The sequence below is a fragment of the Cricetulus griseus genome, chromosome X, assembly GCF_003668045.3.
Source record: "Cricetulus griseus strain 17A/GY chromosome X, alternate assembly CriGri-PICRH-1.0, whole genome shotgun sequence".
Classification (NCBI taxonomy): domain Eukaryota; kingdom Metazoa; phylum Chordata; class Mammalia; order Rodentia; family Cricetidae; genus Cricetulus; species Cricetulus griseus.
Window position 1 is genome coordinate 78,692,670 of NC_048604.1, and position 22,288 is coordinate 78,714,957.

Consider the following 22,288-nt stretch of genomic DNA (forward strand, 5'->3'; position numbering starts at 1 on the left):
CATGAAAGGATTTATAAGACAGTCTTCAGGTAGGTACATATATGGACTAATACAACAGACAGACAGAGGACAGAAGACACCAGGTGTATGAAGTAGACAATTCCAATCTGGATTCTCTTGATCAAATGGCTACAAGAAAATTACTTTTTTTTTGCTTATTTAATGTGATAGTAATGCATTATTGGTGACTCAGTAAATTGCTAATGTGTGTGATCCACTCAACTAGTATATGCATGCTTTCTGTCAGATGATCACTTAAATGCTAATATAAACAACATTATAAATGTATATTACAAGTATAATTCAGATCTCAATTTATTTGTCATTGAGTCATGTTGACTTTCTGAGTACAAATGACTCAGTCACATAAGTCCTTTAAAATGAGATTCTTTTCCAGAAAATCAAACAAAGGGGCATTCTAATTGTCATGTATCATAACTACCAAGATACAGGTACAGTTTCTTTTCCTTCTGTCTCTCCAATTAGCCTAGAAGGAAAATATGCTTGTTGTAAGCTGCCATAGAGACATTACAGAAAGAAACCACAGATAGCTTCTCCATCCCAGGAGTTATACTTGATCCAGAGTTTGCAGGATAAAAAGGACCTCATTCTTACAATCATAAGGGAATTAATTATAACAGCTAATGAAATTAACAAGCACAACCGTAAAGCATCCTTAAGATATATGGCCCCCTTAGGACATTTGGATATATCAAATCAGAGATTCCATCCACACAATTCCTGGACTTCATACTAAATAAAATTAAAACAATAAATGTATGAAATTCTATTCCATTAAACTTGTAAGATTGTGTTTCATAGCAAAAAATATTATTGCAATGGCTATATCATAGGTATGTAATACAACAGTTTTTTTTTACAAATTGCAATCAGCACTGAAATAAGAAATAATGTTGAGCCCATGTAAGGAAGAATACAGACTTAGGAGAACTAACAAAAACTGGAAGCTGTATTTTAGTAGATTTGGCTTCTGTTAAAGACTAGACATGAGGCAACCTTGGAAACTAGAGGTGCATTTTAGTAGCTGTCTCTCTCATAGAGTACATCTCTGTGGTCAAATGTACCTGAAGCTGCAGTTAGATTATTTCTGTTATTTAAGAAATAAAGAAGCTGGGCGTGGGTGGCACACAGCTTTAATCCCAGCACTCAGAGGCAGAGGCAGACAGATCTCTGTGAGTTCGAAGCCAGCCTGGTCTCCAGAACGAGTGCCAGGATAGGCTCCAAAGCTACACAGAGAAACCCTGTCTCGAAAAACCAAAAAAGTAAAAAATAAATAAAGATGCTATGTGAATATAATTGCCATATATGCACTCTGTCAAGGTGGTCACATCATCAAAAGATTTGATAGTGAACTAAGTCATTTTCATCATCAGGTATTATAGTCTAACATGAGGGATTTTGTGAGTAACATGCACAAAGATATTTTGGTTTACACTAAGAAAAGACATTTCTTGGACATTTTAAAAATCTGTATAAAGAAGTGTAACATTTAGAAAATAGTGTGTGCGTTGGTTAGAAACCTCTGGATAAATGTTGCCCAGAAGCTACAAAATAGGTGTGATTTGATTTTGACAATGTTATTGTCACTTGAGATGAGCCTGTTATACTTGAATTTCAAGGAGCAATGTATTTTGCAAAGGAGAAATTGAAACATGCCAGTCTTGTCACCGTGTGAGATATTCAAAAAGGATCTAGACACTTTGTCAGAGATTGTAATACAGTACTCAGTGACAAGCATCAGTGGGATTTTTCAGAGAAAAAATGTTATTGTCAAAAAGCCACCAAACATTCTTTACTGTCTCCACATTTCTAGCATAAATAATGTTGAAAGATATTCTACAACTCCTCTTGTGAGTTGAGTCTCTGTTGTCTGATATGAAAACCAAGAGCCAATTGTAGTAACTGAAATGGAAATAGAAATTAATTAAAATCAAATACAATTTAAAATTCTGTTTCTGTGTCATATTCATCATATTTCTATTGCACAATAAACTTGTATTATTGGATATCGCTCTGTGTATATGACATCTCTAAGCAACATTCTTCCTGATAAATTTCCATTCAATAATGAATGATAGTGAATTTCATGTTTTTATTCATCAAATCATGATCACACACACAAACACACACACACACACACACACACACACATACACACAAATTATTTCACTGATGTTCCTACTAGTTTCCAATATTTTGAGACAAATTTAACTCTTTTACCTTTTTTTCACACTGATACCAGAAACCTTGAAAATCATGTGATAGAAAGAAACCACTGCTATAGCTTCTTTTTCCTCCTTTAGACACTCTAGCAATCTGCTCATATCAGACCACATTTTTTAGCCCAAAGGAGTCCTACTGATGCTCAAAACTGAGTATTTTGCTACAGTCTCTGAGAAAGTGGTCAGTTCCTTATTGAAGAGCTCACATGGTCACATAACTGGAATGATTCAACTGCTCCTTTGCAAAGTCCATTGATTGCTCCCTGAAATTCAAGCAAAGCTAGATCTTCTCAAGTGGCTTATGTGTGAGAATAAAGGTTTTCTCAAAACACCCCTCTTCTTTGTAATATAATTTTTCTTCAAAGGGAAGCTCTTATTATTTTTATTCTTCTTAATATTTATGACAAATCTGATTACTTTATTTTCTTTCTGGTGTTGTACAGCAATTTCTTCTGAGATAAAGTAGGTAGACTAAGCAGGAAGCTCCTTAATATAATATAAAAGATCTACTTAAAGGAAGGTGAAGTATTCCACCCTTCAAGGAACCTCTTTAAAAAGCAGGAAGTTAAAAGAGAGATGAAACATTCCTTCTTGTAGGAAAGTTTATTAAGGCACAGGAAGTCCTAATGGGAAATAAAACATTCCACCCTGTATGGAAGCACATTAATCTCAGGAAGTTAATGTTACGATAAATCTTTCTGCCAAAAGCTGCCGAGCCCCACAGCCACATGTGCGCTTTACGCCAGCCACCCGCCTGAGTTAGGGCCCAAATGAATACACAGAAACTTGTATTAGGTACAATGCTGCTTGGCCAATGACTAGGATTCTCATCTGTTAGCTTAGCCTTAACTATCATAAACCTATATATTTTATAAGACTTATCTTATTGGACGCCTTATTGGCGTCCTCCTTGCCAGTGGATCACATCGTGCTGCTGGAGCATGAGCTGAGGGGAAAAGAGGGGCCCTTCCTTTTTCTCCTTCACTTAAATATGAATCTCCTCACTATGTCACTTCCTGCCTGGATCACCACTTCTCTACTACATTTCCCAGAATCCTCTTTGACTCCTAGTCCAGTCTAACTTGCTGTCTCATTGGCCAAACAGTATTTTATTTAACAATCAATAAGATAAACATACACAGTACATTCCCCATAATCTCCTCTTTTCTGTCTAAATAAAAGAAGGATAGCATCTTTTATAATAACTGAAGAAAACTATAACCATAACTATCGGTCTTCAACTCTATCAAAGACCACAGAAGCATAATATATAAACTCTAGAATTGACAAAGACATCTCGCTACCTGGACCGTCACCCAAAGTTCCTCTGTAACGTTGCAGCATCCATCTTCAGCCTATAGGCCACATTGTGTCTAGCACACTTCTCCATTTTAATAGGAACCCTTCAGTATTGTCTTGTTTTGTAAGTTCAGCAGTCATTTTCTTGTGGGTACTGCATGTCCAGTTTATACAGCAACAAACAGTACAGGCAAGAACTGTTTCTTGCTCAAATGGCTAATCTTGCCATGTTGAAAGCAAACTCCATAACGAGTTTCTTCGATGCCCATCCTCCTTTCTGACATAATTGGTGTGCCAGGAGCAGTTGTGTCTCACTGCCAAGATAAATCCTAAACCATTTAAATGCCATATTTCTGTAGGTCTTTGAAAGGTTTGAAGAATACCTAACCATCTGAAATACATCCTATATTTAGAAAATATAACTAAATTAATTATAAATTCTAACTATTATAGATAAAAGATCTGTATAAACACAATACCTAAACAAGAGGAGACATATACATATCACAAAACTGACCTTAAAGTTGTGTGAATAAATGAAAATTACTCTACCAATGTAAAGTATTCATTCCTATATCCTATTCAGCTTTTCTTTCTTTAAAAAGAATTGACTCTGCTCATTATCATTTATAAATAACCCCATTCAAATGAAAACAAACATTTATAAACAATATTTGGGAATATGGGTGTCATTCTTTCTAAACTGCTTCCTGCTGATTGGGGGCAATGTTCATATCATTGGGATCATGATAAAACATAGAAACCTGACCAAGTCCTTGTTTTTGTAGTCTGTAAGGCTGTATCATCTCAGCTTCAGGGGATCTTGCTTGATCAAACCATATTAGTCTGGAAGGAATCCACAGCTTTTTATTTTCTGTGGAAATACAAGAAAAACCTTTATTTCTAAGTAGCCTGTCCTTAAACTTAAATTTTGAAGTTAGAGCATTTTTAAAATGTATAAGTTGGATTATTTTAGCAGCATTTATAATCAAATGTATTTTAGCAGCAGTAAGTCTTTCCTCTGCAATCAAACAATTTAAAGACAACAATGTGGCATATAGTATCCAGATTCTCTGTGTATTTTCCATCTTTGTGTGGCTTTTTTATTACTTTCTTTTTTCCTGATACAGGGTTTCTCTGTGGAAATCTGCCTGACTCTGCTTCCTTCAGCAAATCCTACCGGTATGTGCCACCACAACCGGCTACTCTATTTCCTCCTGTTATTTTTTCTCTCACAAGCCTACATACAAGCCTACATAAATGCAGTGTAAACCTTTAGAAGTTTTTCTATATCTGGGTCTGTCTTTACTGTAAATCTTTACCTTTTTCAGGACACTGGGAGCACCTATGGAGAGAGGGAGCTTTCCTGGCCAAGGCTGCAGGCCTGGTGGAACCCACAGCCTGTCCCAAATGGGGTGTAGGTTTCCAATATCCCACTCCTGACAACCAGATATAGTGGGAAATTACCAATACAGAACCAAGTAGAAATATAAGGGTATTATTAAGGAAAAGCCTTACTTACAGAGCAACCTAGCCAGCCAGCATGGCAGCAGTCTGTCCAGCAAGTACAAAAGTGAAACCGAAAGAGAAACACAGTCCCCTGAAAGTCTCACTCTATGTCATCCTGACCATGCCCTCGTAAGCGTGGCCAGGCACACCTGTATCCAGCCCCTAAGTTGGCATGGCTACAGCTTCCCCTACAAGTTAATAACTGAACAACTTAAAGAAGTCCCTAAAACTGATCAGATTCACTAGGTCCTTTCCTTCCTCAGTCATATATAAGCAGGAAGGACTGCTATGAAGTCACTCTCCGCTGCCTACAAGAAAGAGGTTTAGACCAACTGTTTACACTGGAAAACCAAAGGTTATGCAGACTTCAACTATTGTGAGCAATAAGCATTGCTGAGGATGGCTTTCAGTGATGCAGTTGTCTTTCAGCCATTTCTGTTTCTATAAGTAACTCCTCATCAATATTCTTATATATTACCTCAAGAAAACTGGTTCATCTAGTTAGACTGTAATGGTATACATGCTTTGCTCTGTCCTCTGTACTCTAAGGTGAGAAGACATGCATTTATATTGCCCCAGGAATAGTGTCACATAACATCTGGTATTTTGTTTCATCTTGTTCTCCTCAAAAGCTGAGACAGTTATTAATATTATTAGTAATATTTTTAAGCAAGGTTCATTGAAACCTCCAAACTATAACACTCCATAGTTAGAAAGTGTATGACAAATTTATTTGGGAATCAAATGGCTGGGATGTCTCTTGGGGAATGGAGAAAAAGGGGCCCGACAGAAAAAGCCTTATCAATTTTATGAGGACACATAGTAATAGGAGAAAGGGTGCAGGTCAGAACAGCCTGGGATTTAGCTTGGGCACTATGTTCTGTTGCAGTCTGTTTGAGTTAATCAGGAGCAAGTTGACCTTTGGCCAAAGTAGTTTACCATTAGAGATAGATAAGAGAAGGAATGAGTTTTCCTGACAATCCCACTTCACAAGAGTTCTGGCAAATGCTGACTTTTTGATTTCGCTTGCTTGTTTGTTTTCCCCATAGCAATCCTTCTATTTACCTAGTCAGAGTCTAACCTGGCTTGAGCCCAGGATATATTGTAGAACACTGTCAGCAGCACTGCCTTTTGGGGGCCCACATTGGAACTAAAAATATTAGTATTCAGGAGTGACACTGTAAGGAAATGCTGGTATAGATGCTATGAGAATTGGAAAATGTAATCTTTGTCACTCAGAAATTACACTATATAAAGAAAGCTAACACCAGCAGGAGAAGAGAGAAGGGACAGAGTAAGGTAAAAAAGCTTATGGAATTGCCATAAAGAAATACATTATTTTACTATGAGGTTATATTAATAAGAAAGTATTTTTAAAAACTTATGAACATACCATGTTCAAGATATTTATATACCTATATTTAATTATTATGATTACATTTATTTATTAAGAATGTGTATGTTTAATTTTTCAAACATAGCAACATAAAGCTGATGGAAGAATTGTAACATTCTGCTAGTAAATATACTATAAAGGGTCAAATAAATGTTAAATTAGGAAATGATTACCATGAAGTGCTTATTTAGCAATCGTTTAACTAAAACAATGAAGAGTTTTATAGGTTAAAGACTTTTAAATAGTTTATAGTGCCTATGAACATAGACCAAAAGATTCCTGAGATATATATCATGAGATACCAATAATGTAGTAGCAAAATATCTAATCAGTCACATTTACAAATGAAATGAAATATGTTCACAAAACCTTACATAGTTAAGAAGCTCTCTGGTTATATTCTCTTGTATTAAAAATATATTCTCCAAGTGTTTCTCATCCATTTGTATTGACTCTATTGAAAATTCTCTACTTAGAAATGTACCCCAACTTTAATTGTATTATTTGATATTTTGATTCCTGGTCTCTTGGATTCTTTATATATTTTGTAAATTAGCCCTTTATCAGATGTGGTGTTGGTAAAAGTCTCTCCCATTCTGTGGGGTATTGCTTTCTTTGAATGAGTTTGTCCTTTTCCTTACAGAAGCTTTCCAATTTCCTGAGTTCCTATTTCTTAATGGTTTGTCTTACTGCCTGTACTAATAGTGTACCATTCAGAAGTCTTTTCCTGTACCAATAAGTGCATGGATATTCCACACTTTCTTTTTCTCCTTTTTTTTTACAGATATTTTATTATGTATACAGTGTTCTGTCTGCAATGTACACCTCCATGCCCCAAGAAAGAATCAAATCTCACAGATAGTTGCTGGGAATTGAACTCAAGTCTTCTGGAAGGGAAGCCAGTACTCTTAAACTCTGAGCCATCTCTCCGCTCCCCACTCTTCTCTTCTATCAGGATCAGTGTATCTGTTACTATGTTGAAGTCTTTGCTGCATTTGTAATTGAGTTTTGTAAGGGTGATAATGATGGATCTGTTTGCATTGTTCTACATGCTGGCATCCAGTTAGACAAGCACCATTAGATAAAGATGCTGTCTTTTTTTCCCCAGTGTGTATTTCTGAATTCTTTATCAATTTTTATTGAGTGTCCATAGGTGTTTGGATTAACAGCTGAGTGTCACTTATATTCCATTCAACATGTCTGTTTTTAAACTAATACCATGCTGTTTTTATTACTATAGCTTTGTAATACAACTTTGAATAAGGAATAGTGATACCTGTAACAATTCTTTTATTGTTCAGGATTGTTTTAATTGTGTGTGTGTGTGTGTGTGTGTGTGTGTGTGTGTGTGTGTGTGTGTGTTTCCATATGAAATTGAGAATAATTATCCTTTAAAGATCTGTGAATAATTTTGATGGAAGTTGGATGGAAATTGCACTGAATCTAAAGATTAGTTTTAATAGATGACCATTTTTACTATTTTAATCTTACTAAGCCATGAGTATGGGACAACTTTCCAATATCTGATATATTTTTCAATTACTTTATTTAAGGAGTTGAAGTTTTATTTTACAAGACTTAGACTTTAGAAAAATGTAAATCAAAAATACTTTGAAATACAATTTTATACCTATCAGGATGGCTAAGATAAATAAAACAAATTACATTTCATGCTTGCGAGGATGTAGAATAAGAGTAATACTTATCCATTGCTAGCGGGAGTACAATCTTCTACAGCCACTATGAAAATGAGTACCGTAGTTACTCAAAGAGATAGGAATTGATCTACCTCAAGATCTAACTATGCCACTCTTAGACATATACCCAAAAGATTCTTCACCCTCCCACAAGGAAACTTGTTCACCCATGTTCATTACTGCTCTATTTACAATAGACAGAAATGTACATTTGAATAATTGAGTATTGCTCAAGTGTTTGAAAATGCCATCATGAAATTAGCAGGCAAATGAATGGAACTACAAAGAAAAAGAAAGACAGAAAGAAAGCACCATGAATGAGGAAACACAGACTAAGAAAGATAAATATGGTATGTACTTGCTTATATATGGCTGTTAGACATTAAGTAAATAGTAACCAAGCTCCAATTTGTAGACCCAGAAAGATTAGGTAGAGAGGAAGGTATTGGGGGTTACAAGGATCTCCCTGAAATGAGTAAATAGAATAGATTTTATGGGTGGACTGAGGGCAAGAAGGAATGGAACCAGAGGATTGTGTGGGGAAAGGGAGAGAATAAGTAGAGAGACAGCTAGAATTGAGGGCATATAAATGGTGGTATGGAAATGAAGTAGAGTGGAAACTTCTTAAAATATATGAAGGTAACCCTAATGAAATCTCAAAATAATGGGGGAAATGGAGTCTCAACAGACAATCTCTTGTCATCAAAGAATGTTTGCATGGAAATCTCAAAACAACCCAGGCAACCTACTATGTCAAAATAGTAGGTTGCTCTTCACAAACTGACAAGGCCCCATTGCTGATGATAACATCCTCAAAATGCACTGAACACAGAGATATCAAGCTGGTGTCTACATAGATCATTCACCCCTAAGTTCTAGTGTTTTTGCTATTTGAAGGTACCAAACCAAAGAGACATATACACAAAAACCCAGCCACAAAACCTTTGATCTACAATGTTGTCATGCCTTCAAAATTTGCTAGGGCAATGGAGGCACAAAACTTGTGAGAGTAACCAACTAATGTCTGATTTGACTTAAGGCCCACTCCATGAGATGGAACATATACCTTCCACTCCTTGGGTAAGCATGAAAAAGAGATTAGATAGTTCAAGAACCTAGGGTTAAGCCAAATACTACTGGCCTTTTAGAACTACTATGGTTATTCTGATATACTCACAGATAAGTGCCTTGTTCATCTGTTATCAGGAAAGTTTCCTCCTACAATAGATGGGAACAAATACAGGCATCCACAGCCAGACATTACACACAGAGAGACAGAGACAGAGCAAGAAAGAGGAAGACAGATATCTTGGAACAATCAACTCTAAATGGGATACCTCCATCAAATTCTTCCTCCTCAGAGCTCGGGGAACCCTGTAAAAGAGAAAGTAAAAAAAAGTAAAATAGCCAGAGTGGATGGAAGGCACCAGAATAACAAGACCCTCTAAGTCAACTGAGCAAAGCTCATATGAACTCACAGAGACTGAAACAAGGCCTGTATTGGACTGCACCATGTCCTCTGAATATATGTTGCAGCTGTCAATTCAGTATTTTTACAGCATTCTTGAGTGTGTGAACAAGTTAGTCTCTTATTCTTGTGCCTTATCTTGGGACCTTTTCCTCCCACTGGTTTGCCCCGTCCACCCTTCAATGTCATAGCTTTTGTTTTACCTTTTATCTTATTATGTTGTGATTCTGTCTCTTAAGTTTTTGCTCTTTTCAAAGAGACAGAAAGGAGGGAGAGGAGATCCTATTATAACTTTACAGGATAAATTCTCAATACATCACTTAAATCACTTCCTGACAAGACTGCTTATGAGAAACTCTAGAGATGAAATCTAGCAATTTATCACTCATTATATAATTCCGATATATAGCATTTCATTTTTGTGAATGACATAGTGCGCTTTAAATAACAAATATTATTTTAGCGTTCTTTTGTACCTTTGGACTACAGTTTGCTGCATCTAGTTTCCCACTTTCCCTCTGTCTTCCCCTCCCTCCTCTCCTCATATTGGTCAGGAACATGACTACTCTAGACTCTTCCATATGTGTCTGCCTTAGGCAGTCCTCTCCACATATCTATAATATACATTTTCCTCCAACACAACTAGGCAAAGTCATCTTCTTTCCTTTTAATTTCTTTTTTTTCCATTCAACTGGTGCTGAATCCATGGGAGTAGCATAAATAAGTTCTTTCCTCAAAGAACTTGGCAGCTCTGAACCAAGCCACTTATCTGACTCTCCTAAGGTCTGCAAGGATATTTGTTTATTCTGGCTTTTGCCACCCACAAAATTTGGTTGTAGAATCCACCTCTTCCATCACTTCTTCCCTCTACCTTTTCTTTTTTTCCATTTTTTATTTAAATTAGAAACAAGACTGTTTTACATGTCAATCCCAGTTCTCTCTCCCTCCCCTCCTCCACTGCCCCCCAATAACACACTATCTATCCCATTTCTTCTCCCCAGGGAGGATGAAGCCTTCCATGGGGGTCTTAAGAGTCTGTCATATCCTTTGAAATAGGGCCTAGCCCCCTGCCCCACCCTGTCAGGTTCAGGGAGTATCCCTCTATGTGGAATAGGCTCAAAAAGTCCATTTCTATATACAAGGGATAAGTACTGATTTACTATAAGAAGCCCCATAGATTTCCAAGGACTCCTCACTGACAATCATGCATATGGGGTTTAGATAAGTCCCATGCTGGTTTCACAGCAATCACTCTGGGGATCAAGAGGTCCCACATCTTCAGGTTGTCTGTTTCTTTGGGTTTCACCAGCCTGGTCTTCACCCCTTTGCAGACCATTCCTCCTTCTCTGCAACTGGATTCCAGTTCAGTTCAGTGTTTAAATGTGGGTGTCTGATTCTAGGATGGCATATAAGGTAGTTATCAATCTCATTATCAGAGGAGGGCATTGAAGGCAGCTTCTCCTCTGTTGTTTAGATTGTTAGTTGGTGTCATCCTTGTAGATCACCACATAGATTCCTAGTGCCTCATATCCCTTTACATCTATAATGGCTCCATCTATTATGGTATCTCTTATTTTGCACTCCTCTATTCTTCCCCCCACTCAAACTTTCTGCTCCCTCATGTTCTCCTCAACCCTCCACTTCCTCCCTTCTCATTCTCCTAGCTCCCTCTCCCCTTCCCCCATGCTCCCAATTTGCTCAGGAGATCTTGTTTCTTTCCCCTTCTCTGGGGGACCATGTATGTCTCTTTTAGGGTCCTCCTTGTTTCCTAGCTTCTCTGGAGGTGTGGATTATAGGCTGGTAATCTTTGCTTTATGTCTAAAATCCATATATGAGGGAGTACATACCATGTTTGTTTTTTTGTGGCTGTGTTACCTCCATCAGAATGTTTTCTTCTAGTTCCATCCATTCGCCTACAAATTTCATGATTCTATTGTTTTATTTTTCTGCCTAGTAGTACACCTTTATGTAAATGTACCACATTTTCTGTATCCATTCTTCACTTGAGGGGCATCTAGGTTGTGCCCTGGTTCTGGTTATTACAAACAATGCTGCTATGAACTTGGTTGAACAGATGTCCTTGTTGTATGAATGTGCTCCTTTTTTGGTATATGCCTAAGAGTGAAATTGCTGGATCTTGTAGTAGACTGATTCCCATTTTCCTGAGGAATTGCCACACTTATTTCCCAAGTCGCTGTATGAGTGGGCACTTCCACCAGCAGTGGAGGACTGTTCCCCTTTCTCCACATCCTCTCCAGCATAAATTGTCATTGAGGTTTTTATTTACGTATTCTTACAGGAGTAAGATGGTATTTCCGAGGTGTTTTGATTTGCATTCCCTGATGACTAAGAAGTTGAAAATTTTCTTATATGCCTTTCAGCCATTTTAGATTCCTCTATTGAGAATTGAGTATTTAGTTCAGGACACCACTTTTTAATTTGATTATTTGATGTTTTGGAAACTAGCTTCTTGAGTTCTTTGTATATTCCGGGAATCAGCCATTTGTCAGATGTGGGGTCAGTGGATAACTTTTCCCATTCTGTGGGCTGCCATTTTTCTTGCTGACTGTGTACTTTGCCTTACAGTAGCTTCTCAGTCTTAGGAGGCCCTATTTATTAATTTTTGATCTCAGAGTCTGTACTGCAGGAGTTATGTTCAGAAAGCATTCTCCTGTAAAAATTTGTTCCAGGGTATCTCCCACTTTCTCTTCTGTAAGGTTCAGTGTGGCTGAATTTATGTTGAGGTCTTTGATCCATTTGGACTTTAGTTTTGTGCATGGTGGTAGACATGGATATATCTACAGTCTTCTACATGCCAGCATCCATTTATGGCAGCACCATTTGTTGAAGATGCTTTCTTTATTCCATTGTATATCTTTAGCTTCTTTGTCGAAAATCAGGTGTTCTTAGGTATGTGGGTTAATATCAGGATTTTCAATTGGAGTCCATTGGTCTACCTGTCTATTTTTGTGCCAATACTAAGCTGTTTTCAGGACTATAGCTCTATAATAGATCTTGAAGTCAGGGATGGTGATGCCTCCAGGAATTCCTTTATTATACAGGGTTGTTTTGGCTATCGTGCGTCTTTTGTTTCTCCATATACAGTTGAATATTGTACTTTCAAGGTCTGTGAAGGTTCTGGATTTTGATAGGAATTGCATTGAATGTATAGATTACTTTTGGCAAGACTGCCATTTTTACGATGTTGATCTTACCTATCCAGGAACATGGGAGATCTTTCAATTTTCTGGTATCTTCTTTCATTTCTTTCTTTAAAGACTCAAAGTATTTGCTATACAGGTTGTTTGGTTAGTGTTACCCCAAGATGTTTTATGTTGTTTTTGGCTATTGTAAAGGGTGATGTTTCTCTGATTTCTTTCTCCACCAATGTGTCATTGGTATATAGTAGCGCTACAGATTTTTGAGTTAATTTTGTATCCTTCTACTTTCCTGAATGTGTTAATCAGCTGTAGGAGTTCCCTGGTAGAGTTTTTTTGGGTCACTTATGTAGACTATCATATCATCTGCAATTAGTGAAAGCTTTACTTCTTCCTTTCCGATTTGTATCCCCTTGATCTCCTTTTGTTGTCTTATTGCTCTAGCTGGAACTTCAAGTACAATATTGAAGAGATATGGAGACAGTGGACAACCTTGTCTTGTTCCTGATTTTAGAGGAATTGTGTGAATTTTCTCTCCATTTAGTTTGATGTTGGCTGTTGGTTACTGTATATTGCTTTTATTATGTTCAGGTATGTTCCTGTCATCCCTGATCTCTCCAGGACCTTTATCATGAAGTGGTGTTGGATTTTGTCAAAGGCGTTTTCAGCATCTAGTGAGATGATCATGTGGTTTTTCTTTTATATTTTGTTTATATGGTGGACTACATTGTTAGTCTTTTGTATGTTGAACCAACCCCGCATCCCCAGGATGAAGCCTAATTGTTCATGGTGGATGATTTTTCTGATATGTTCTTGGATTCGATTTGCCAGTATTTTATTGAGTATTTTTGCATCAATATTCATGAAGGATATCTGTTTGTAGTTCTCTTTCTTAGTTGTGTCTTTGTGTGGATTGTGTACCAAGGCAGTGGTAGCCTTGTAAAGAGAGTTTGGCAATGAACCTTCTGCTTCTTTGTGTTGAACAATTTGAGGAGTATTAGTAGCAGTTCTTCTTTGAATATCTGGTAGAATTGTGCACTGAAATCATCTGGCCTTGTTTTTTTTTTTTTTTTTTTTTTTTTTTTTTTTTTTTTTTTTTTTTTTTTTTTGTATGAATGTGCTCCTTTTTTGGTATATGCCTAAGAGTGAAATTGCTGGATCTTGTAGTAGACTGATTCCCGTTTTCTACTTGGGTTTTTTTTTTGATGACTGCCTCTATTTTCTTAGGGGTTATAGGTATGTTTAAGTTGCTTGTCTGTTCTTGGTTCAATTTTGGTAAGTGATATCTGACCAGAAAATTGTTCATTTCCTTTAAATTTTTGATTTTTGTGGAGCACAGGTTTTCAAACTCAGGTTTTCCTCAGTGTCCTTTGTTATGTCTCCCTTTTCATTTCTGATTTTGTTAATTTGCATGTTCTCTCTCGCCTTTTGGTTAGTTTGGATAAAAGTTTGTCTATCTTGTTGATTTTCTCAAAGAACCAACTCTTTGTTATATTGATTCTTTGAATTGTTTTCTTTGTTTCTACTTTATTGATTTCTGCCCTCAGTTTGATTATTTCCTGGTGTCTACTCCTCCAGGGTAAATTTGCTTTTATTTGTTCTAGAGCTTTCAGTTGTGTTGTCAATTCTCTGGTGTGACTATTCTCTAGTTTCTTCAGGTGGGCACCTAGAGCTATGAAATTTCCTCTTAGCACTGCTTTCAAAATGTCCCATAAGTTGGTTGTCTTCATTCTCATTAAATTCTAGGAAGTCTTTAATTTCTTTTTGTATTTCTTCATCTACCTAGGAATGGTGCAATTGGGTGTTATTAAATTCTGTGAGTTTGTAGATTTTCTGCAATTTGTGTTGCTGTTGAATTCATACTTTAAAGCATGGTGGCCTGATAAGATACAGGGATTTATTTCAATTGTTTTGTATCTGTGGAGATTTGCTATGTTGCCATGTATGTGGTCAATTTTAGAGAAGGTTCCATGTGGTGCTGAGAAGAAGGTATATTCTTTTGTGTTTGGATGGAATGTTCTATAGATGTCTATTAATCCCAATTGGGTCATAACTTCTGTTATTTCCTTTGTCTATTTGTTAAGTTTCTGTCTGGTGGTCCTTTTGAAGTCTCCCACTATAACTGTGTGGGGCCTAATGTGTGATTTGAGTTTTAATGTTTCTTTTAAGAACATGGGTCCCTTTGTATTTGGGGCATAGATGTTCAGAATTGACACTTCTTCCTGATGGATATTTCCTGTGATGTGTATAAAATGACCTTTTCATCTTCTTTGATTGATTTTAGTTTGAAGTCTAATTTTCTAGATACTATGATAGCTATACCAGCTTGTTTCTTGGGTCCATTTGATTGGAAAATCTTATCCCAACACTTTGCTCTGAGGTACTATCTGTCTTTGAAGTTGAGGTGTGTTTCTTGTATGTAGCAGAAGGATGGATTCTGTCATGTCTTTGTATCCACTCTGTTAGCCTGTGTTTATTTATAAGTCAGTTAATACCACTAATATTGAGGGAAATTAAGGACCATTGAGTGATGGTATTGTGTGTGGATTTACCCTGTTTTTTCTTTTGGCTTTTGGTAAAGTGGGATTATCTATTGCCTATGATTTTGTGAGTGTAGTTAACTTCCTTAGGTTGAAGTTTTCTTCCAAGTACTTTCTGTAGGGCTGTATTAATTGCTATGTATTGTTTAAATCTGGTTTTGTTATGGAATATCTTCTTTTCTCCATTTATAGTGATTGCAAGCTTTGCTTGGTATAGTAGTCTGGGCTGGCACCCGGGTTCTCTTAGTGTTTATATAATATCTATCCAGGACCTTCTGGCTTTCAGAGTTTCCATGGAGAAGTCAAGTGTAATTCTGATAGGTTTGCCTTTATATGTTTCTTCCCCTTTTTCCTTTGATGCTACTAATATTCTTTCTTTATTCTGTATGTTTGTTGTTTTAATTGTAATGTGATGAGGGGACTCTTTTTGTGGTCCAGTCTATTTGGTGTCTGTAGGCTTCTTTTACTTTCATTGACATGTCTTTCTTTACATTGGGAAAGATTTCTTCTATGATTTTGTTAAATAAGTTTTCTGCACCTTTGAGTTTGAAAGACCCCCGAAGAGGTACTTTCATAGAAGGAGACCCATACCCAGGAATCAGCGAGACCACGAACTTGAATGCAAAAAGCAAGAGGCTTTATTGGATACACGGGTACCCGGGGCGACTTAGCTTCTGTGAGGCCAAGCGCGCCTGAGCTAAGGGAGAGGGGTCCTTATATAGCAAAAAAGCGCAGTACAGAAGCGAAAAGCATAGTTACAGGGATTCTATTGGACAATTTAAATGAGGCACAGAGTTATTTTCAAGTCAGCATGTTCTCAAGGTCTGGTAATCAGGCGAAACGGCCTTGGCTCTATCTTATCTCCCTCTGCGTCCAGATGGCTGACCTTGGGACGGAGCGTTCCCCATCAGGCGGGGGCGCGGGGGCGCCCTCTTGCCGCCTCGCGGGCTCCTCGCTCGGCCCCAGCCCCGGGGCGCGGTGCCAGGGGGCGGGCCGGGGGCGCGGGCCCCGCCAGGGTGAACCAGCTTGGGAGGGAGCCGGCGGCCGGGTGTGTGGATGCACGCGCGTGCGGGAGTGTCACCAAGTGTGCGAGAGCGAGAGAGATAGCTAATGGGCAGGGGTCTTTCAAGTTGGGTTTCTTCACCTTCTTCTATACCTATTATTCTTAGGCATATAATATTGTCCCATATTTCCTGGATATTTTGTGTTAGAGATTTGTTGGACTTATGATTTTTTTTTTTTTGGTCGATGAATCTATTTCTCATAGTATCTTCAATGCCTAAGATTCTCTCTTCTCTCTTCCATCTCTTGTATTCTGTTGGTTATGCTTGCATCTGTAGTTCCTGATCTTTTACACATCTTTTCTAATTCCAGAATTCCCTCAGACTGTGTTTTATTCATTGTCTCTATATCTTTTTTCAAACCTTGCCCTGTTTGAATTGTTTCTTGCAATTTTTGGTTTGTCTTTTCTTCCATTTGTTTGAAGGATTTTCTCATTTCCTATCTTAGGGTCTCTATCATCTGCAGGAAGTTGATTTTAAGTTCACTTTCTTCTGTTTTATCTGTGTTTGGATATTCATGTCTTGCTGTCATAGAGTTTCTAGACTCTGGTTGTGTCATATTGGTTTTTCTGTTGTTGGATATGTTCTTATATTGTCATCTTCCAGTCTCTTCTTCCAGTGGGTGAAGGTGGTGTCTCTTCCTCTCCTGGTGTGTATGGGTCTAAGGTTCTCTTCTAGTGGGTGCAAGAGGGTCAGATATTTGATGGGTCTCACATTGGTTGCAGAAAGGTCTGAGGCAATGCCTATCCAGGTTGTTGGAAATGGGACTAGGACAGCAATGTCAGCAGACTTGTGGTTGCTTGGTCCTCAGTGGTTGAGTTGACCTGCCTGCAGACCCCAGGATAGGAGTTCCCAGTGTGGGCAGGCAGAAGTTGGGCCCAAGGCAGGGCCTGAAACTCTCCTCTCTGCCCTGGGTGGGGGTGGGAGTATCCTAGCGATTTCAGCAGACTCAGCCCCTCCACCATTTTTAACCATCCAACTCTCCTCACCTACTCAGTAAGTGTTCTGCATTTCTGTGACACCATTTTGGGGCACACACAATGTGGGCACCTCCCCAATGCAACCTTCAGGCCCCACAATATGGAAAATTCTACTTACTAAGACACTTGCTCCTTTCACTATATTGAAGCACCCCCTTTTTCTAAAAGCCTCTCCCAGTGCACAATTCCATTTGTTTTCTCCTCTGCCTGCTCTAATCACTTTCTCTAGCCTTCTCCTGGGTAAGGGTCACTATGGAGTTCCCTACTTAGTCTGCTTTTAGTACAAAAGCTGCATGGGGATGCCAAGGAAAATTCTGTCACCCTACTGAGTCTTTCTTCTGTGATTTGAGAAATTTCTCTCCAACAAGTCTCTCAGTCTGCTTGGAGATGCCCCAGACTTACATTCTTGTTACCACAACACTTACTCTGTTCCCTCATGGCTCCTCTCAGCTCCCTCCTGGAGCTTTCTCACCCCTCTTTAGGAGCTTTCCACTAAAGTCTATGGCTTCTCTACATGTCCCTAGGTCTGCAAATCTTTCCCAGCCCCCTTCCCCTCAGGAATACCTGTTTTTTCTCTCCTTGTGCCCTGCTGGGCCTGTACATTTTGAGTTTCCTTACCTCTCCCTAGGAGTTGCCTGATGAGTCTCACAGCCTATGCCATAGTGGCTTCTATGATATTGGAACCCTCTCTCAGGTGGTGTTTCTGTTTGTTCATCCTTGTCTCTTATGACTACACTTCTTTGTCTCTTAGCTGCCTAACCAGACCTCCCTGTGGTGGAGTTCTTTTTTCGATGCTTCCTTTCTGAAACTCAAACATTTTATTAAAGCCTTGCTGTCTTACAGAAAACAGATGATGGCCAAAGACAGCATGCTTGAGTTCCAAATTCTTGCAGGTTCTAATAACTTCTGCCATTGTACAAGAAAATGAGTCCAAAGTCTCTTATCTCTAAAGTTCTACAACTTCCCACACTTAAACATTTTTTCTCTATGACCTCTCTGTACTTTGCTCTCAAGAAAGAAATTTTTTATGACTATTGTCTATAGTCTTTATCTAGGGATTAATTTGTAAAATCATTCTGTGTGGTTAAAGAACTTGTACAATCTGTAACAAAATTTGACCTAAAAGAACAACAGGCTTATAGATAAAATCAACACATGGGTATATATGAGAGTCAACTTTTGTCTAGAATATACTGTGTATGTAACTTAGATTCAACTCTTGTTTTAAAAATAGGTCTATTAGGAAAACAGACGTTTTAAATAGTAACCATGTGGCTCTCATCCACGTTGGCTGATGACTTTATTAAGACAAAGAAGCCACATGACTGGCAGCCATATATACTAAGGTTAAAGGATACAGGCCATGTGATGTCCGCATGTTAAGATGATCATGTAGTATTAAGCAACAATTATATAAACTTCTCAGTTCTACTTAGCCCTTAGTTTACCATTGTATCTCTTTTTAGACTAAGCAAGCAACAGGATTTCAAAATGTTTTGAATTAGTATGTATTTGTGTATGCTGCTAAAAATTTAAGGTTATAAACATCTACTCAGATTAACAAAGGTTATTTTAAGATTTATGTGTAACTATTAGATGTCTTTGCTAACTGTCCTACACCAATCTTCTAGAAAATTTAGATCCACACCAAACTTAAAAACATATCTTGCAAGTTTCAGGCCATTGACTTGAATCCATCACTCACGGATTAAATGTACCTCAGATAAGTACTGTCAACCAATAGCCTGTTTCCCCTCCTGCCTATTCCTGAATGTGGGATTTCTTCCCCTCCCCTTGTCTTTGGACTCTTCTCCCACAACCATCAGACACATGGGCCTGAAATATTGAAATGTATACCCTGAATAATAAATTTTCCCTTAAACTCCTAACTTTAACTTCTCTCCTAGTCTATCTGTTCCAAAAGATTTCAAATCCACTGAAGACTGTTCTACCAACTTTCCATCTCTAGGCATCCCCTTGCAATCTGTAGTCTAGATGATTCTAAAGTGTCTAGCCACAGGTGCTCCCGCTGCAAAGACTGGTTCAACTAGGCCTGTACTTCCCTAATCCCAAGAAGGTCCCACAGAATGTGGACGGTGAATGAAACAGCTTGCTCTTTAAAGACTTGGCCAACATTTTACAGTCCCAAACAATGATGGCACAATGTCGGTAGAAAGTAGTCATACAAGGTTACTTCAACCCTTATATTTTTTTATTATCAACAAAAGGGTAGGATGTTAAGTTTCAAACCCAGGACAAATGGCTGAGATGCTTACTTATCATATCAAAGTGGGAAGTTCTTCCAGTATTGCCCAGTCCCTACCTGTTGCAAGGCATACCTGGGATAATCTGCCCTCTACCTTAAACTCTCCAACCTAGGGGCCTAGGTTTTCCCTCCTCCAAAAGGGTCTTTTCTATATAATGCAGACATTTTGGTTACCTGCCCCGTTTGTATCTATTACCTACTGGCTGCTGCAATTGAGTCCCCTTTCTATCTTCTCCCTTTCCCTACCCCCCTCCTCACTTGGCTGAGGATCGTGGCCACTCTGGATTCTCCCATATGTGTCTGTCTGTGGCTATGATCTCCCACCTATCTATAATAAACTTTCTCCTTCATCATAAAAATATTGCTTTAGAATCAAACAAATGTGAACAGTATGAGGATTGCTCTTCTCTCTCATATATTCCTGTTATTCATCCTTAAGATGTGTTTATGAAAAATATCACATAATATTCCATCATCATTAACCAGTTTTCACCTAAAAGAAGTATCTCCTGAGGACATATACAGAAGAACTAGTATATAATCCAGCAATTCCTCAGTGGTTTATCTGCACAAAAGACTTGCAACTAAGGACTCAAAAATATGTTTGTATACTCACATTCATGATAACATTATTCACAACAGCAAAAAGATAGAAGTTTAATAATTTTCAGTCACTAGGTAGATTAATCAATGAAGGTAGAAAAATTTTGAATCATTTACAACATAGATAAAACTTCAGGATAATATGCTGAGTAAAATAAGCCTGCCACACAAAGACATTTAAATAATATAAGGTCCTATCTACATCAGGAATATAGAGTAGTTAATCCATAGAAACAGAAAGAAAGATAATTGGTACCAGGTATTGGAAGAAGTATAAATGGAAGTAATGTAATTACTAAGCAAGAAATCCTAATTGGAGTTGGAGAGATGTAAAGCATTTATCTGATTAAACTTTATCAATAAAATATCAGTATTCAGATATCAGAGTAAGAACCAAAAAGATCAGAAAAGCAGAGAGCAACTACCAGTCACCTCTTATTTTTTCTGTTCCTCCATTCAAAAAGAGGTGATATCCCTTCTCAGCCCTGCCTTACTACTTCATGTCTCCTTTCTTTCTATAGTCCTCCAAACTTCCATGATTAAATTTGGTCAGCTGGTGACTAGCACAACCACCTGACTTCAAGAAAGCTTTATTTGTCATAATGCAATCAAAATATCACACAACATTTCCCCCTTTTGTCTAAATAAAAAGCAAAAGATTTGCCTAACATAGTAAAACTGTATACAATAAGTAAAATAACTATATACAAATATATAAGGCAAGAATTATATTAAGAATATCTAGTCCATTTTCATTTTAAAAATTGTATTCTAACTTCATAAGTCCAAAGTGTTGTACCTAATTCACAATGTAAAATATTTAAGACTTGCAGTTGCTTCTTTGGTTTAAAAGTAGATTCAATAATCTACCATTTTATCCTATTATTTCTATATCCCCCCTTTTTATTTTCAGAACATAATCCCTGAATCTAATCTCATTTGTTCAATCTTTTTTTCATGACCATTACCAATAACAACTTGTAACCAACCCTCTTATCTTGGACATATGGGTATCGTGTTCTTAAATTTACTTCCTATTTTCTGGGGGCAACAGCCTCTTTAGGGGACTCTGAAAAAAACTGAGATAATTGTCAAGTCCTGGAAGAGCCAGCTATATCATTTGTTGTCCAGTCTCTTTGTAAAGGGAACGTGCAAGGATTACCTCAAGTCCTGGTGAGAGCAGTCTGTGGGTCTGGACCATCTCAGCTAGCAACATTGAAATTGTCCCAAGAAGTCTGTAGTACAAAGAGCTAACCATCTGAAAGGCAGACACAGGGAATGGTGAGAAAGCAGTGCATGTGAAGAACAGCAAGTGAAAGCACAGAGCTACCTAAAGGCAGAGCTGGCCAGTGGTGAGGGCCTAACTATGTATTTCAAAAACAAGTACCTGGGAAATTTGGCGCCTGTGGAGACTGTTGCAGAGATGCTGCAACAGGAAAATCCCAGAGTTGCTCTGTTATGGTAAATCTTTCTGCCAAAGCCAACAGAGCCCCTCTGACACTTGTGTGCTCTACGCCAGCCACCCACCCGATTTATGGCCCAAATGAATACACAGAAAATTGTATTCGGTTCAAATGCTGCTTGGCCAATCACTAGGATCTCTCATCTGCTAGCTCAGTCTTAATTATCATAAATCTATATATGTTATAAGACTTATCTTTATAGAGGATTTCTTTTGCTGGCACCCTCTCTTGCCGGTGGCTCACATGGTGCTACTGGAGGAGGAAACGTGGAGGGGAGCACAACCCTTCCTCTTTCTCCTTGCTTCAATGAGTCTCCTTGATATGTCACTTCCTGCCTGGATCACCACTTCTCTACTACATTTCCCAGAATCCTCTTTGATTCCTACTCCTGTCTAACTTGCTGTCTCATTGGCCAAACAAGTTCTTTATTCAATAATCAATAAGATAAACATACACAATACATTCCCCATCACTTGCTCCGAGGGATTAGGGAAGAAAATGAAATGAAAGCTGCAGGTACAGCTCTCACATGCAGCTCCAGTGGATACTAGTGACTGCTAAGCAAAAGACGAGCAGTTAGCTCATGAATTCATGCCCCCAAAGTT

At 38.0% G+C, this 22,288-nt stretch overlaps 2 long non-coding RNA genes across 2 annotated transcripts; both read right to left on the reverse strand.

The window, feature by feature from the left end:
- Positions 1-297: 297 nt before the first annotated feature.
- LOC118237994 lies at positions 298-4,369 on the reverse strand. The gene is made up of 2 exons (XR_004771439.1): positions 4,312-4,369; positions 298-1,923 (listed from the first exon to the last, which is right to left on the reverse strand). It is a non-coding gene; the product is annotated as an uncharacterized LOC118237994 (long non-coding RNA).
- Positions 4,361-21,859, reverse strand: LOC103162193. The gene is made up of 4 exons (XR_003488340.2): positions 21,383-21,859; positions 9,482-9,518; positions 9,322-9,362; positions 4,361-4,416 (listed from the first exon to the last, which is right to left on the reverse strand). It is a non-coding gene; the product is annotated as an uncharacterized LOC103162193 (long non-coding RNA).
- Positions 21,860-22,288: the final 429 nt, after the last annotated feature.